Genomic DNA, 18,239 nt, shown 5'->3' with positions numbered 1-18,239 from the left:
CTACGACGTCATAAATGCAAAACCAACCGAATATGTCAAATAGGTTGAGGTGACTCCAACTATTTCAAACAATGGCATCCTATACAAGTTGGTTTTGTACGTGGAATCCATTATCAAAATAGTAGGAAAATTTTTAAACAACTTTACCGATGTTGAATGAGTCCAAAATATGTCTTGAATCTGTTTCGACTTTCCTTTTTTCTCTTACGTAATAAACATATCCATTCTCTTCCAACTTTGTGATTAGATATTGCATCTTCGTCAAGTCACCCCTTTTTGCCTTTTTGAATTTATGACGTTCATTGTAGAATTGCTTGATATTTGTCATGGACTCTTTCCTTTTATTCCTCAAATTTGTTAAAATATTTTTTGGTTTCACCGAAGAATAGGTCAAGTCATGTACAATCTTCTTGTCGTCCTCAGCTTAATCTTTCGGCAATAAGGTGCCCTGCTACATACGGCACCATCTCATGGTTGTGAACGCCGTTAAGAATAGCCAATTTCCAAGCATTGTCTTCCCTAACGACATATCCACGCATCTTGAACAAACACCCACATTTTCTTGATCCCATTCCTTCATGCTTCACTTTTGTCTTCGGTACTTTGTGTTCGCCGCTCCGTTCACAAACCAACTCCAACATAGCATTTCTTCCTTCACAAGATCTTCTAATGATAACCGTAAATCCAGCCCTATTTGCTTGTCGACGGACCCAACCGAGCAATTCGTCTTTATCTTTCCATGTGTCTCGGGTTGAAAAGAAATGAGTCGTGTCCACTTCGTTGTCACGAAGTTTCCACACATCGGAATTGACGCTTGAAGCCTCAACGTTAACGGAAACCTCGACCTTAGCGGGAGCTTCAACCTTAATGGAATCGACAACTCTAGGTTTTCGATCACCGGATCATCACCCGCATTCTCAACATTATCTATAAATAAACAACATACAATTACTAAACTAATTAATAAACATGTATCTAATATCATATAATAACATAAACAAACCAAAAAAATACAAAAGAAAAAAAATTGTGGAAAAAAAATTGGCGGAAGACCTTGCCATTTGAAAATTTTTCAAAATTTTCTAAGTTACCAATGGAGATTAACGGCCGCTCACTCCCAAACGGTAGTTAACCGCCGCTAAAACGTGTGACGGTACAAAAAAAAATCCAGGAAAATCAATCAAATGTAATGGATTTTAACGTTGTAATACCTGTTCTTTGATGCATTTTGTGTATAGAAACGTCTTAGCAATCGATCGGCAATGATTTGGAGGCATGATGTTGACACAAAAATTTTGAAATGGGTTTTTTTTTGGGTGTGGTATAGGAATGGAATGAGTAAGGTGATGAATGAATAGGTGAGGTAGGGGTTTCTTGGTTTTGGAGGGAAAGAAAGCGACGGCAGTTAACAACCTGGGTCCCACGGTAGTTAACTCTGACCGAGGGCATTAAGGTCATTTACATGTGTCAATTGGAAGTATTCTTTGTCAAAAAAGCAATTTTCAAGACTCAATGGACTTTGGGCCGGTCCTACCGTGCGTCAACATAATTGTTTGGTTAATGGTGAATATGATTTATATAAAAAGTCAAACTCGAGACGTTGAATACAATTTATATAAAAATTCAAATTCGAGAGGTTGATGAGGGATATGACCTCCCGAAAAGAAGTGTGAGGTGAAATATGGAAGTATGGCGATTATGGATCATATTGATGGCATACATGGAATTTGTTTCAAGAATGACAAGAGTAAGATGTATCCCTTTAATCATGCAATAAGAGCATTTCCCGACAAAGCTTACACATGAAACCTTTAACAAATTGCCCATTATAGTTTTGGATAATGTCGTCGCAAGCTGCATAACCGTGCAAAGCAAATAAGTTTCGTCCATATTTATTTTGATGAACTCTTAGTTGAGGAGGAGTCATAATTTAGTCTATTTTAAAGCATTATTTAATTTAGTTTTATTTAGATTTGATTTTATTTTATTGCAAATTTATTGCCTTTTTGAATCTTTTACTTTAAATTGCATTTTATTTTATTTCGGGAATGAATATATGGTGGAAGGTGTCTTGGAGCAAAACAAAGAGGACTGAGCAAATACGGTGTGAAAATACGAAGATACGAGACAAAAATATGTCTCCACCAAGTCGAAGCTTGGCACGGCCCGTGCTAACATGTGGCACGGCCGTGCCACCCTCCAGATGCTCTTTTGCTGTTTTTCTTCGAGCCCAAGTTACTCTGTTGTAGTTTTACCGATTAGTCATTATAGTTGCTTAGATTTTAAGTCAATTGTAAAGCTATAAATAGAGGAGCACTCCATCATAAACATTCACCTTTTCTTAGAATATTTTCAGTACAATTATTTTAATAAAGTTCTTTTCTTTCTTTTATTTCTTTCTCGCAATTTATTTTATTGTCTTCTTTCTTCTTCCCCCATGTCTACGATGAACATGAGTGAGTAGACTTCTATTGTCTTGAGATTGTTGGATAAGTCTAATGACTTAATCCGGATCAAACCAAGCCTTATACCTTAATCTTATGTAACCTTAATTTCTAATCTAGATTCACCGTTTTAACATGAATTAACCATTATCAAGTGTAGAAACGAAAGTGGAGGGTTTGATAATTGTTAATTCATTATTCCAAATATCAATTCATAAAACGAAAGTGGAGTTTTGATATTCGAACAAGTGAATCTAGACAAGGATTGTGAAACATGAAAATAGTCTAGCAAACCTTGAGACATATAAAGTTTTGAGCTTCAAGGATTCCAAAGGCAATCACCCGTGAAAATAGGTGTGGTTGTTGGAGGAACACACTCACCGAGACCGAAAGAATATGTGATAGGCTAAAGAGAAACTTGTCTTTAGAAATTAAGATCAACGTAAGGTTATAAGTTTAAGGCTTGTTTGTGAAAAGATTCGTTATTACGACAAACCAACATGTCCCAAGGCTCTTTTATATTATTGTTATTTACCTTCAGCCAACTAAACCTCCTTTTTGTAAACTTTCTTCTCCTCTAATCATTCTTTTAAAGTTAATTAGATTGAACAACTCCCTAGCGGAACGATACTCTATTTTACTACTATTACTTCGATAGACCGTGCACTTGCGGTTTGGCCTATCAAGTTTTTGGCGCCGTTGCGGGGAGTTATTGCAATTTGATTAATTTTTTTTACGATTAGACTGAAAAAAATATTTTTCTTTATTTTATTTTATTTTATTTCTCTTTATATTTCTTTCTAAATATATATATATATATATTATTTCTTTTTCTTTTCCTTTCTCTCTCTCTCTCTCTCTCTCTCTCTCTCTCTTTCTCTTTCTCTTTTTTTTCTATTCTATCTCTTCTTGTTTTGATTTCAGGCATGGCTCAAAACCTTTACCAATGGACCTTTTCCCCCTTTTCACCACCTTGTAAGGATTATGAAATATTTGGTCATACTAGTGTTGAATGTCAACTAGGTAGTGTTGTTAGAAGTCCCGAGCAAGTAAACTATGCTCAATATAATCAAGGGTTTAGGAATAGTCAATTTTTTTCAAACCCCTCAAAATCTTTTTGGACAACAAACATCACCACCCGGTTTTGCAAACAACCAAGGAGTCCCTCGAAAATCCGACTTGGAACTTTTGATAGAAAATTTTGAATTAGATAACATTAGGCATAACCAAGAGTTTAAAGTCAAAGCTGGAATTTTGAATGACTCTCTCAATAGGCTTTCCGCAAAAGTGGATTCTCTTTTTACTCACAACAAAATGCTTAAGACTCAAATCTCTCAAGTAGCCCAACAAGTAACCTCTTCCCCACAACCCTCCGGAGTCTTCCCGAGTCAACCGAAACCAACCACAAAGGCCCAATAAATGCTATTACACTTAGGGATGATAAGCAATTAGAGGACCCTATTGTAGAAACCAAGACAATTGAGGTTGGGGTAGAGAGTGAAAAACCAAACAGTGAGAAAGTTGTAGTATAGAGTGATAAGCCTCACATATCACCACCATATGAGCCAAAAATTCATTTCCCACAAGGGTTTGATGAGTCCAAGTTAGATGAGCGATTCAGGGAAATTTATTGCAATCACTCAAAGCAAATTGTCATCTAAACTTAAGGATCCAGAGTTTTTCCATACCATATGTCATAGGATCCAAGACTATAGAAAGAGCAACATGTGATTTGGGGGAGAATATTACTTTGATGCCATTGTCCCTTAGTGAGAGATTAGGTATCGGATAGAGAAACCTTTTGATCGTCAAGCTAATGACTTTAAACGAGTGCTTCGTGGGAGGCAACCCACGCATTTAATTGCTTTTTTTTATTTGTTTTTCTTTGTTTTAAGTTGTTTTGTAGGTAATTGTCCAATTACGATTCAAGAAAATGAAAAAAAATTGAAGCCCCCTGGACCGAGAGAGGTGGCACGGCCCATGCTAAGGCCGGCACGGCCGTGCCAGTTTTTAAAGCAAAAATAGGATGGCCAAGTCGGGAATGTTGGCACGGCCCGTGCCAAGGTTGGCACGGCCGTGCCCGACCTCTAGTGTGCTATAAACCCAATTTTCCTCTTCTTCTCCATTCATTCTCAAACATAAATCTCTCTCTACCTTCAAACTTCTCTCTCAAACCTCCATAACCATCCATCTTCAAACCTTCATATCTCCATCAAAACTCCACCAAATCAATCCAATTCTTCCACAAATCAATCACAAACTTCATCCAAAACACAAACCACAAATCAAAAACACCTTTCATTCACTCAAACCTATAATTCACCAAAACCCTATTCACTCAAAACCTAACCCAAAAACCACAAATTCTCAACCAATCTCCACAACCAAACTCATAAACCTTACTAAAACATAAACCCCAACCCTAAACCAATCCTTTCCACCAAAAATCTTCCCAAACCCTAAACCTTCAATCCAATCCACACCCAAGGTCAATGGCTTCAAGAAGAAGTGGTAAGGAACCAGCAAGCTCTTCCGGTCCTCCATCAAAGAAGCAAGCACAAGTCAAGAATCATGGGATAAAGTTTAAGGACAACTCACAAAGGGACATGTATAAAATTCTTATTTCTAAACCCTTACATCCTTCTAGATATCCCGATTCTTATGATTTGAATGTGCTAGGGCTTAGAGATGATGTTTATAGGCTGATAGGAAGGCTAGGTTGGACTGATATGTTAGAACCTATGCGGGGTTATGGGAATTTCACCTATGAATTTTTGAGCTCAATTGTTTTTACCAAAGATAAGTTGAATTTTGAAAACCCCAACCATAGAATCACCTTCGACTATTGAACATTGATTATAATATGTCTCTTCAGCACTTTTGTGAAGCCTTAGGTTTTGCTAATGAAGTGTATATTCATGATCATTGGGATCCTAGCCTAAAACCGGATAACTATGAACCGGCGGCCTTTTGGAAACGCATCACCGACCTTAATGCATACGTCCCTAGGGCAAACAAAGCTAGCAACATTCACAACCCCGTACTTAAGTACCTTCAAAGGGTAATGGCTTGCACTATTTGGGGTAGAACCGAGCTAGGAAACACTAGAACCGATGAGTTGTTCATGTTATGGGCAATGCCCTACAACCACCCCGTCAACACTTGTTTCTATTTGATTGATTACCTAGACTTCGTAGGTACTAGACCAGCCGGTAAGGGAGACATAGTGGTGGGTGGCATCATTACATACATAGCTAGGTGTTTTGGTGTGAGTGAGGATGAGGGGATCAAACCAATTGAGGGAAATAATAGGCTTAACCGAGAAACCCTCATTGCTATGAATTTCATTAAATATCGTCCACCACTCCATTACCAACTCAAGCTCAATGTGCCATTAATGTTTTTACTACCTAACACATCTTGGACTACCACCGAGGTGGAAGAGAATTTGTTGTATGATGATGATATGCGCAGGTTCTTGAAGAGCAAGAGGTTGATGAAGGAGAGGGTGCTAACTTGCACCATGATGTGGAAGGAAGTGCTAACTTGCACCAAGAGGAGCACCATGGCCATGACACCGATAACCTCAATGAAGATCAAAGATGGGCATGGATTCACAATGAAGTTGAAAGGATGAGCACCGAGCAACAAAGGCAAGGTGTTGAAATCTCCGAACTAAGGAATGATGTTCAAAGGGGCAACCGCTTAACACAAGAAAACAATGAGATGCTCCGCCGGATGATGCAACACCTTCATCTCCAAGGTCCTCCTTATGGACCTCAATAAAACATTGTGAGCTTTCCTCTTCCTTTTTTTCCCTTCTCTCTTTCTACTACTCTCTCTATCTCTCTTCTACTCTTCTTCTTCTACTTCTTCTCTTTTCTCCTACTTCTTCTTCTTCTTCTCTTTTCTTTTCTTTTCTTTAAATCATTGAGGACAATGCTTCCCCTAAGTGTGTGTGTGTGTGTGTGTGTGTGGGGGGGGGGGGGGGGGGGGGGGGGGCTAATAAAGTGTCTAGAGTCTTAGTGTTCCAAACTCCCTTGAACTTTATTCTTTTGTTTTGTTTTTATAGCGAAAGGCATGATTAGTAGCTTGTTTTTAATGTAAAATATGGCATAAATTTTTTTGTTTTGTCTCTTCTTTAAAGGTTGTTTCTTGTACATAAAAGTGGTTTCTTGTGTTTTTTGTGTTCTTGCTATACCCACATCTTGTTTTATTGTGAAAAATCTCCAATGAGAAAAGCATCCGGTTAAGCAGTCTTTGAGTAAATGTATGAGTAGGTATTTTAAGGAGCACGTTCTATCTTTAGTGTTAACTTAGACCCTTAAAAGTCTTTAGAGTAAAAGTAGTATAAGTTTGTGTGGGAAAATAATCAATTGTGCTTTATTGTTATATTCTCTTAATTGTTAAAGTTAAATGGGGCGGGAGAATGACACCAACATGTGGGGAAACGACAATCCCTAACTTCCTAATTGTGGTGGTGACTCCCTAATTGAACTTAAGTTCCAAATCCCTCAAATGAGGAAAATAAATTCATCAATGCTAGGGAGAAAGGACAATTACATCCAAAAGACTTCCTACGCGGAGATGAAATAAAAATTTTGCAGCACTACTTAGGGTGATTTTGAATTTAGGGGGAAAGGACAATTACATCCAAAAAGACTTCCTATGAGGATAGATAGCCCTAAGCACCTGCAGCCCCTTTGTGCTTAAATTGTTAATTTAATTTAATTTTAACCAAATTCTCATCACTCTTATATGAAATGAAGAAAGGACTTTTCTCGGTTACTTTAGCATTAAGGATAGAACTGTTCCTCATAATATCTGTCTTATGCGGGAGCAAGAAAAAGGTTGGACTGCACACACACACTCACTTAAGACTTGATGTTGGGTTGAATATGTTCACAAGGAATGTTTGAAATTGTGATTAGTGTACTTGAAACAAAACCTTCAAAGAGACATGATGTTTTCAATTGCATTGCCATAATTAATCTTTTGTTGCTGCTATGTCCATTGCCTTTTGCTTGAGGACAAGCAAAGATTCAAGTGTGGGGGAGTTTGATGAGTCATAATTTAGTCTATTTTAAAGCATTATTTAGTTTAGTTTTATTTAGATTTGATTTGATTTTATTGGAAATTTATTTCCTTTTTGAATCTTTTACTTTAAATTGCATTTTATTTTATTTCAGGAATAAATATATGGTGGAAGGTGTCTTGGAGCAAAACAAAGAGGACTGGAGCAAATACGGTGCGAAAATACGAAGATACGAGACAAAAATATGTCTCCACCAAGTCGAAGCTTGGCACGGCCCGTGCCAACAGTGGCACGGCCGTGCCACCCTCTAGGATGCTCTTTTGCTACTTTTCTTCGAGCCCAAGTTACTCTGTTGTAGTTTTACCGATTAGCCCTTATAGTTGCTTAGATTTTAAGTCAATTGTAAAGCTATAAATAGAGGAGCACTCCATCATAAACATTCACCTTTTCTTAGAATATTTTCAGTACAATTATTTTAATAAAGTTCTTTTCTTTCTTTTATTTCTTTCTCGCAATTTATTTTATTGTCTTCTTTCTTCTTCCCCATGTCTACGATGAGCATGAGTGAGTAGACTTCTCTTGTCTTGGGATTGTTGGATATAATGACTTAATCCGGATCAAACCAAGCCTTATACCTTAATTTTATGTAACCTTAATTTCTAATCTAGATTCACCGTTTTAACATGAATTAACCATTATCAAGCTGTAGAAACGAAAGTGGAGGGTTTGATAATTGTTAATTCATTATTCCAAATATCAATTCATAAAACGAAAGTGGAGTTTAGATATTCGAACAAGTGAATCTAGACAAGGATTGCGAAACATGAAAATAGTCTAGCAAACCTTGAGACATATAAAGTTTCGAGCTTCAAGGATTCCAAAGGCAATCACCCATGAAAATAGGTGTGGTTGTTGGAGGAACACACTCATTGAGACCGAAAGGAGATGTGATAGGCTAAAGAGAAACTTGTCTTTAGAAATTAAGATCAACGTAAGGTTATAAGTTTAAGGCTTGCTTGTGAAAAGATTCGTTATTACAACAAACCAACGGTCCCAAGGCTCTTTTATATTATTGTTATTTACCTTCAGCCAACTAAACCTCCTTTTTATAAACTTTCTTCTCCTCTAATCATTCTTTTAAAGTTAATTAGATTGAACAACTCCCTAGCGGAACGATACTCTATTTTACTACTATTACTTCGATAGACCGTGCACTTACGGTTTGGCCTATCACTTTGACCGGTGCATGTGTTTCCGGTAAGAATTCTCTTCTTGAGATATAAGTGGACAATTAAACCCTTTCTCAATTTGATATGCATGTTGATGGATTTTGAAATGATGTGCGCACCAAGTTTTTTTGGCGTCAACCCTCTAGTTCTCAAGGAAAGGGACAAGCTTTATTTCTATAGAAAAGACCAAATTGTTTTTATCGTACATGTAGCGTCTCTTCCTCCTTGTTTTTTTTCGTACTCCCTCCGGTCACTTATTTAAGCAAAAAAAAATTGTTTACACACATATTAAGGAATTCAGTTAAGTGTAGTTAACGCTTTTGACTTGATGAAAAATATGAGTAAAATTTACTAAATTAACCTTGATACAAAAACAGACGAGTTTATTCCCGTAATAAATTTAGCCATTGAGAAGTTCAATACAACTCCATCATTTACTCTCGTTCAACTAAAAGCCACACATGCCCAACAAAAGCATTGGTTCTATAACATGTGAACTTGTTCCTAGAGCAAAAAAGGACAGAAGCAGTACCGCACACGTGCCCAACAAAACAACGAAAGAGAACTTCAAATTGTAAAATTCTTTGTCTTCCTCTTCATTTCATCACTAAATTTAGCAATTCATTTTTTCCAACAACATTCATTTAGCGGGAATAAAAATGAAATTCAAATTTTGTCAAAATTTTCAAAAATGCGAAGCGATTCATTTTCTTGTTACCCGCCAACATATTCAAAGGAGGTTCCTTTATAAACTAAACACCTATTCACCATTTTTGCCCAAGGTCACCATGGTTTTGGTTATTGACTTGAATGAACCATACAATGATTTTGATGTTAATGATGGTGCATCGACACTAAACGAAGACAGAGCACTAACACCAATCGACTTAAACGTGGCTATGTCGTCCGTAAATGAGTATAGAGCTCCACTAGCCATAGATTTAAACGTGTGCCCTTCCTTTGAAGAAGATATTTTCGACTTGAATGTTTATCCTCTACATGAAGGTTAGTTTGGAAATGAGATTGAAGATGTCATTGGTGACATTGATGATCTCTTTGAAGATGAAGCTATCGGAGAAGATGAAGATTTACGTGACATTGAGGGTGAATATGAATATTTTAATGACATTGGTGGAGAATATGAAGATTTAAGTGACATTCATGTTGAAGATGAAGATATAAGTGACATATTCGGTGAAGGTAACACAAATGATCCATACCTTTAGTTCTTCAATTACTAGTATCGAAGAGAAGATGGAAGGATACATGCGAAGTACCTTGGAACTCATACGAAAAAAAGTGGATAGATATACTAGCACGTCGCACTATAAATGAGTGTAACTCATAAGAAAAAAGTGGATGTCTTAAAAACGTGGCATAAATGTCTTAAAAAAGTGCAATATTAAATGAGGGTAAATTAGGAATAGTGGTATTAAATACTTGAAAAGGAGTTAAGTTTTGCTTATATTTGTGACCAAGATTTGAGAGTTTTTTTTGCTTATATCTGTGACCAGAGGAAGTATCATAGTGTATCTTGCTCTATTAATTATCAATAATAACTAGGATAATCTGTTTACAAAATATTTTAAATATTAATGTATAAATTGAAAAGCTATTAAAGTCAAAGTACCTTTTTGGACTAATAAAGTCATATACACATATCTATACCTTTTTTTTTATAAATATATAAATTTTTATTTATTGTTTTATTCTTACATTATTTGTTTTTATAAATGTTTTAATTATTTACATGATTAGTTTTTATAAATGTTTTATTGTTAAAATTTTTTTTTGAAGAAATTATTGTTAAAAATTCAAATACAGCACAATTTTAGCAAATGAAAATAAATACCGCCTCCACAATCATCTCCACCAATTCAAAATATCACCAAAACAAAAACATCACCCTTTACCATTTCATTTCATTTGATTTCACCTTTCAGATCTTACAATCCCAATCACCATGGAAGACTCACAAGAACCCTTCTCCCAATCCCAATCCGAAACCTACCTCGCCGGTTTCGTAATGGCCAACATCGTCGGCATTAAACACTACTCCGGCACCATCACCGGCCGCGAAATCCTCGGCTTAATCCGCGAACCTTTAAACCCATACGACTCCAACGCCATCAAAGTCCTCAACACTCAAACACTCCAAGTCGGTTACATCGAACGCGCCGTCGCCGCCGCTCTCGCTCCTCTCCTCGACGCCCACATCATCCACGTCGAAGCCATCGTTCCTACCAACACTCGCTCTAACAATAACAAATTCCGTATCCCTTGTCAGATTCATATCTTCGCTCATCAATCTGCTTTTGACGCTGTTCATGACGCTTTTAACGGTTCCAATGTTCATTTCATTTCGTATAGTGATCCTTCGTTTACTCTTTCTCATTCCGCCGCCGTTAAAGAAACACGCGCTGACACCGTCAGCGCTGATTCTGTAACAACCGGTAATAATAATAGTAAAAACCTAGATCAAATTTTCAAACTCGTTCGAGAAAACCTAGCTTCCAAAACCCTAGTTTCTGAACCGTTAAACCCTCCTTCTAGCATTATTAAATCAGAGCTTCTGCAGCACCAAAAAGAAGCACTAGGATGGCTTTATCATCGTGAAAGTGCTGATGATTTACCGCCGTTTTGGGAGGAGAAAGAGGGGAATTTTGTTAATGTGTTGACGAATTATCAAACTAATGCGCGGCCGGAGCCTCTCTCGGGAGGGATATTTGCGGACGGGATGGGATTAGGGAAGACGTTAACGTTGCTATCGTTGATTGGTTATGATAAAATGAAAATGAAAAGTGGGAAGAAAAGAGGTAGGGGTAGTGTAGAGAGGGTGGAGAGTGAGACAAATGGTACATTGATTGTTTGTCCTCCTTCTGTGATTTCGACATGGATAACTCAATTGGAGGAACATACTAACCGTGGCACGTTGAAGGTTTATATGTATTATGGTGATAGGAGGACTCAAGATGCTGAGGAGTTGAGGAAGTATGATATTGTGTTGACTACTTATGCTACATTGGGAGCTGAGTTGCGGTGTTCGGATACTCCTGTGAAGAAATTGGGGTGGAGGAGGATTGTTTTGGATGAGGCGCATACGATCAAGAATGTTAATGCGGGACAGAGTCAGGCTGTGATTGCTTTGAATGCGAAGAGGAGATGGGCTGTTACGGGGACGCCTATTCAGAATGGTTCTTATGACTTGTTTTCTCTTATGGCTTTTTTGCATTTTGAGCCGTTTTCTATTAAGAGTTATTGGCAAAGCTTGGTTCAGCGACCTCTTAATCAAGGAAAACAGACCGGGATGAGTCGATTGCAGGTACAATTCGATAACGATGTATTGATTGTCATTTTTTACTTGCATGTGTAGGGGATTACATAAATCAACTATTAGTTTCCTTTTGCTCAATGAATTGAATTTGAATTTCAGTGTTTGTGAGTTGTGACCAATTATTCTGTTTTTTTGGTTTGGTATGTTTTGTGTAAGCGCTTGTTTGTTTATATGGTTTTACTTACTCTTTTTTGGGTAGGTTTTGATGTCGGCAATATCATTGCGAAGAACCAAAGACACTGCATTGGTGGGGCTTCCACCTAAGATTGTTGAGACTTGTCATGTTGAACTTTCATTTGAAGAACGTAAACTGTATGATGAGGTTAAAGAGGAAATAAAGTCACTTATGATGCATCATAACAGCAATGACAGACTAGTATCTAGTTATTCCACTATACTAAGTATGATTCTAAGACTTCGTCAGATCTGTGCTGATTTTTCGATGGTTCCTTTGGATTTCAAGTCGTGTCTATTTTCTTCAACTGATATTGAAGGTATATTTTCCCCTTTACCAGCAATGACCTTTTTTATGAAACTAGCAATGATAACATTTAGCCATTTAGGTACATCTCACTTATGTTTTTTGTTGGAAGCTTAGGACGAGGAAAGATGAGATTACATGACAAATGTATAAATTCATCTCATGCATTCCTAATTCATAATACATTATGTTCATCTACCATGTACTTGCAGCCAACACCTCATATTATCTATGTTTCTTAGCAGAGCTAGAATGCTGTGTTAACTGTCAACTAACAATTTGTTACTTTCAATTGTTGGGGTGTGATTGGTGATCATGAAAATGTCATCAAAATCTTTGACGTCATTAGTGCCTATAAAAGACTAATTACATAAGCAATATCAATACAGTACTTCTTACCTAAAAAATATCATTTTATTGGTTACGGTTAATGTTTCAAAACCTTGTCACATATTTCATTTCTGTGAAATTTATGACTGTTGTCTCTAAATTGTATTGAAACGCAAGTTTGTGGCTTGCTTAGGAACACCGTTGCTGTTTTTTTTCCTTCTATTTTTTTAATAAAGGGTTTTTTCTATCATGTTCAAATTTGCACATGTTAAGAAGTTTAAAGTAGTAACTTTGACTTGGAACTTGTGTTTTTTATATTAAATATGTAGTTTTTAATAAATAATTGTTGGTTTTCAAGGAAAAGTTACTACTTTTAGTTGCCTTAACTTGTGCAATATTGCACATGTTAGTCAAACTCTTTTAAAATCTTAACTCCTCCGATTTCAGTTGATAAACTGTTCCACTGGTTGAATATCAATTAGGCATCAATACCAAAACCTTCAGGTGATAGGCATGTCTTGGCAGATGATTGGGTGATAGCGTTCTATGTCCTTAACAACTTAACTCGGGTCAGGATGGAACACAGTCAGTGAGGAATTCATTTTATGTGTATGTATGGAACACAGTCGGTGAGGAATTCATCTTAGCATGGAATACTTCAACTTTCAGAAGTTGTGAAGCATTGTAAGCATGACATTAATATTAGATGAGCTGGCTTAGATAAAACTAAGGAAAATATGTTAGCGAGCTAGAAGTCTCCAAACTTGGTGTACTCCAGAAGAAAGTTTGTTGAGTAGTGTGTTACTTTTACCAGGGGAGTTTGGTGAAAGAACAAGGGTAGAATATTTGGTGAAAGAACAGGGGTAGCATATTCAATTTGGTGAAAGAACAGGGTGGAGATTTTTACGATGGCTCTCATAAAAAGATTTGGTGAAAGAACACAGATAGCATATTTGAGAGACTTCGAATACTACGATAGGGCGATGCTTTGGAGGAATATGTAAAGGTTTCTGAATCCTTGGTGGCTCAAATAAATTTGATTGCACAAACACAACTCTTGGGCAAGATGCACATCCATGAACCTTCAGACCTTTCGACTATAATTGAATTAGCTCGTGGGTTAAAGGATGATTTGAATTTGACGCAAGGATTGAGAGGAATTAGAGTGGGTGCATATTCTTTTACATTCTCAAATTTTCATTTCCTGGGAACCATGAGTGTTTTTCCTAAGATTCTGATTTCCGCGCCGACAACATCCAAATCTACTTTGACTTGAGTGGTCTTGTGGTGACTGCAAATTTCTATATATTTGACTTGGGTTGTGATGATGTTGTTTTGGGGGGTGGCTTTGGTTGGCCACTTTTGGGATAGTGCTAGCAGATTGGGGCACATCTAGTTTGATATTTATGCACAATATCACTATTATCCGCATTCATAGAGTTACTTCTTTGCCAACACCTCATGTGTCAGTCAAAGTTTTACACAAATTGATTGAAGTAGAGTCCACATCCTTATGCATTCTCAAAGTATTTTGTGATCACATGCCCAGCCCAAGTGTGTGTATAAACTATTAGAGGACTCCTCCTATGTATTGTCAACAATAAATTGATTGGTAATCGTTGTCTTGTGATATTTAATGATATGATATGAATTCTTATGTTTGGTCAAATTGATTTTACCAATGTACTAAATTAGTTTGATGCGAACATGGCCTTTATGTAGCAAACAGATATATAATTTGTGTGTTCTGCCATACAGTGAACCATACATTTTCATTACTATTGAAGAGAGTTTTGATAATCAATACTATTAAGTATTACTTCATTTTGCTAACCATGCATAATTTTTGCTAAGCAGATGTTTCCAAGAACCCTGAATTGCTGCAAACATTAATTAGGATGCTACAAGATGGTGAAGATTTTGATTGTCCAATTTGTTTATCTCCCCCAACAGATATTGTAATTACATGCTGTGCTCATATTTTCTGCCGAGAATGTATTCTGAAAACTCTTCAGCGCAGCAATTCCAGTTGTCCACTTTGTCGGCGCTCCCTCTCAGAATCTGAGTTATTCTCAGCACCCCTGAATCTTTCAAGACTGATGATACTGATGATCCTACTGAGCCGTGCACACCAGAAGTAAGGTCATCTACCAAAATCGCTACTTTGATAAAGCTTCTTACGGAATCAAGGGATCAAAATCCAGCTACAAAATCAGTTGTATTTTCTCAATTCCGTAAGATGCTGCTGTTGTTAGAAGAACCTTTAAAAGCAGCTGGCTTTAAAACATTGCGTCTTGACGGGACAATGAATGCCAAACAAAGGGCTCAGGTTATTGAACAATTTCAACTCTCAGAAGTTGATGAGCCAATGATTCTGCTTGCAAGTCTCAGAGCTTCGAGTACAGGAATAAATCTTACTGCTGCCTCCAGAGTGTACTTAATGGAGCCGTGGTGGAACCCTGCCGTTGAAGAACAAGCAATGGATCGTGTCCACCGCATTGGACAGAAAGAAGAAGTGAAGATTGTTAGACTGATTGCAAAAAACAGCATCGAAGAGAAAATACTAATGTTGCAAGAAAAGAAGAAAACAATTACAAGCCGAGGATCTGGGAGAAGATCAAAGGATATCGCTGGCATGGGCATTGAGGATCTCCGTTTTGTTTTAGGAGAATAGAGTTGGTTACTGTGAGGATTAGTGGGATAGTTGCAATTAGCAAGTGTTAGTTATTGTCTGTTTGAATCTCTCAAACTTTTGCTTTAGCTCTGTAGTGCTGAAAAATATCAGTTGGACTACTTTTTTATAACCAAATTATAGTCACCGGATTTCTTAATGTTTAAAGTCATTGGATCAGGGCCGTTCTTAGAGTTTTACGGGCCTTAGGCATAGTATAAAAAAAGGGCCCATTGTATTACATCATAAAAAAAATTTCTTCGATAAATGATGAATGAGACATGTATTAGTTATAGTGGTTGACATCCCAGCCTATGCCGGCACCCCAAGTCACTATAATACGATATTTTGACATCCCGGTATGTTGGCACCTCAAAATATCGTGTGTCAAATACACCTCATCCTATATATTATTAATAAAAAGGAAAAACAAAACAAAAAAGTTGGGGGGGCCGAACCTAACCCAACAAAGTTAAGTAAAATTATAGGTATGGATACCAACCTATCTCTAGAGAAAACAACTCTAATAAAACTATGACATATAGATATAGACCATCATTGAGAAAATACAATAGTTGCACAAAATATCCAAAAATCTGTAGTCTATGGGTACAAACAATTAATTAAAAAAATCAAAAATTGATATTCAACGTGTACGTGTTTTATGTACGGTACGTGAACTCTTGATTCTTGAATAAATCATGTCATATGCTTTTTGGTGTACAAATCATGCTATATGGAAAAAATCAAGAATTCAATTGGAAAAAACATAAATAATTCAATTAGAATTTTAAAATTCAACACTTGAAGCAATTTGAAACAATGATTATCAAAGAGAATTGGAATAAGAAAAAAGTATAATTAGAATTCAACACTTGAAGCAATTAGAGAATTGAAACAATATTATCAAATAGAATTGGAATAAAAAAAAAAACATATACCTAAAACAATTTACCCGGAGAAAATGACTGATTTTGGAACCTTTTGGTTTTTCTTTTTAAGTTTCTTTTTTCATCTGTCTTTCTAATTGCTCAAAGAAAATTGCTTTTCGACAATGAAAGCTTCCTATTGACACAAGTAAAATACTAAAATGCCCCCGGCGGTTGTTAACGACCTCGGCGGTAGTTAACTACCGCCGGAAATTTCTTCTCGCACATTCTCACTTGTTTCGGCCACCAACTTCCATTTTTTATTAATTAATAATAATTAATTACGATCATCCAATATATTGCAACAGATGTTTTGAATTTGCTTCAATCATTCATGCAGCCCATGGTTTCTTGACTTGTTTTATTCAAATTTCTTGACTCAATGTTAACAAATTAAAAGCGATTATGAAAGATGAAGTTGATTTAGCCGGTCTTCAAAAACAAGGTGGTGTTGAATTAACAAGATCTTCATTGACCCATTTGGAAACTAATATGAATCTGTTCTTGGAAGAGGCAGAGAAAGTAAGAACGAGAAATGGGTGAAATTCGCGATATACTAACAAAGCTTGAACAAGCAAATGAAGAGAGCAAGAGTCTTCACAAAACTGATTTATGTTCATGAAGAGAGGCCAATTCACCATTAACCAAGTTTGATCTAATTTAATGGATCCAGTTGTAGAGGCCCTTCTCTTCCATAGATTAATTTCTTTACGTGGCTTCAAATCAAGTCCAAGACTACAAGCAAGAACCCCACCACCAAGAGGTGCGAGAAAAGGTTGAAGGTAATTGGGTTTGGGATGAAAGTTATCCATTGTATCAATCAAAAGAGTGCAAATTTCTTGATTTAGGATAAATGGCGGCGAGAGGACATGTGATCGGTGTTCATACCTTTGAACAAAGGAAGGAGGAGATCGAGAAAAATGGAAGTTGTGGTGAAACAACAAGTGGGCATGTTCGGAAAAGCAATATTCTAGCGGTAGTTAACTACGGCGAGGCCAATGACGGCTAACAACCGGCGGTTTGCAGAGCGGTTGTTAACAACCGCCGGAGGCATTTTAGTATTTTACTTGTGTCAATAGGAAGCTTTCATTGTCAAAAACAACAATTTTCTTGCTCAAAAGAAGTTTTTGTTTGTGTGTTAGTTGGGCCACTTTCCATTATTTTCCTCTTTATTGGGCCTTTCCACGTTTTTTTTTGGGTGTTACTTTTTCCACCCTATGGCCTCCTCGCGCGCCCTATGTAAATTACCAACATACCCTCCGAAATATATATTACGGAATAACTATGAAAATTCCGGATTATATAATCCGGACAATTGCGACATATAAAAGGAACTTCACCCCCATTTTTACGAGTTTTACATTTTCACTTTCCCCATTTTCTCTCTCTCTACATTATCCCAAATTCCGAACACAACAAATCTTGTCCAAATTTGGAGTTTTTTTGCTCAAAAGCACCACATTTCAACCCTTGTCAAACATCATGGAAGGTAAGTTCGATTTGTAGTCATGCAAGTTAAATTAGTTCGTTTTTTTTTTGAATTCGTCGAATCCAATCCGGATTTCGTTTTCCGACTAGGTTGTTGCCCTTTCGGAATTCGAAATCCGGACAAACCCGAATGTTGTTTTGCTTCGTTTTGTGCCGTTTGAATGTGTTGTTTGATTGTGATGGTTGATTACCCTAATTTGAATGTTACGAAGGTTCAACGTCTAATACTCGGCGCGTAAGGGAGGCGGGGCATGCTTCCCGTAGGAGAGCGCGTAGGCAACAGGATGGAGGCCGAAGG

At 36.9% G+C, this 18,239-nt stretch overlaps 2 pseudogenes across 1 annotated transcript; one reads left to right on the top strand and one right to left on the bottom strand.

The window, feature by feature from the left end:
* On the bottom strand, window positions 1-902 carry LOC146909574 (protein FAR-RED ELONGATED HYPOCOTYL 3-like; annotated as a pseudogene).
* A 9,678-nt stretch (window positions 903-10,580) lies between these two features.
* LOC146909573 (putative SWI/SNF-related matrix-associated actin-dependent regulator of chromatin subfamily A member 3-like 1) lies at window positions 10,581-15,692 on the top strand (annotated as a pseudogene). Its single transcript, XR_015018224.1, has 3 exons — window positions 10,581-12,030; window positions 12,242-12,536; window positions 14,711-15,692. The product of XR_015018224.1 is annotated as a putative SWI/SNF-related matrix-associated actin-dependent regulator of chromatin subfamily A member 3-like 1 (transcript).
* The last annotated feature ends 2,547 nt before the right edge of the window (window positions 15,693-18,239 follow it).

This window comes from Medicago sativa, chromosome 7, assembly GCF_051527215.1.
Source record: "Medicago sativa cultivar Bolivia chromosome 7, Bolivia_mono, whole genome shotgun sequence".
Classification (NCBI taxonomy): Eukaryota; Viridiplantae; Streptophyta; class Magnoliopsida; order Fabales; family Fabaceae; genus Medicago; species Medicago sativa.
Note: the sequence above shows the minus strand (reverse complement) of the source record. Positions and strands in the feature narration are given on the sequence as shown.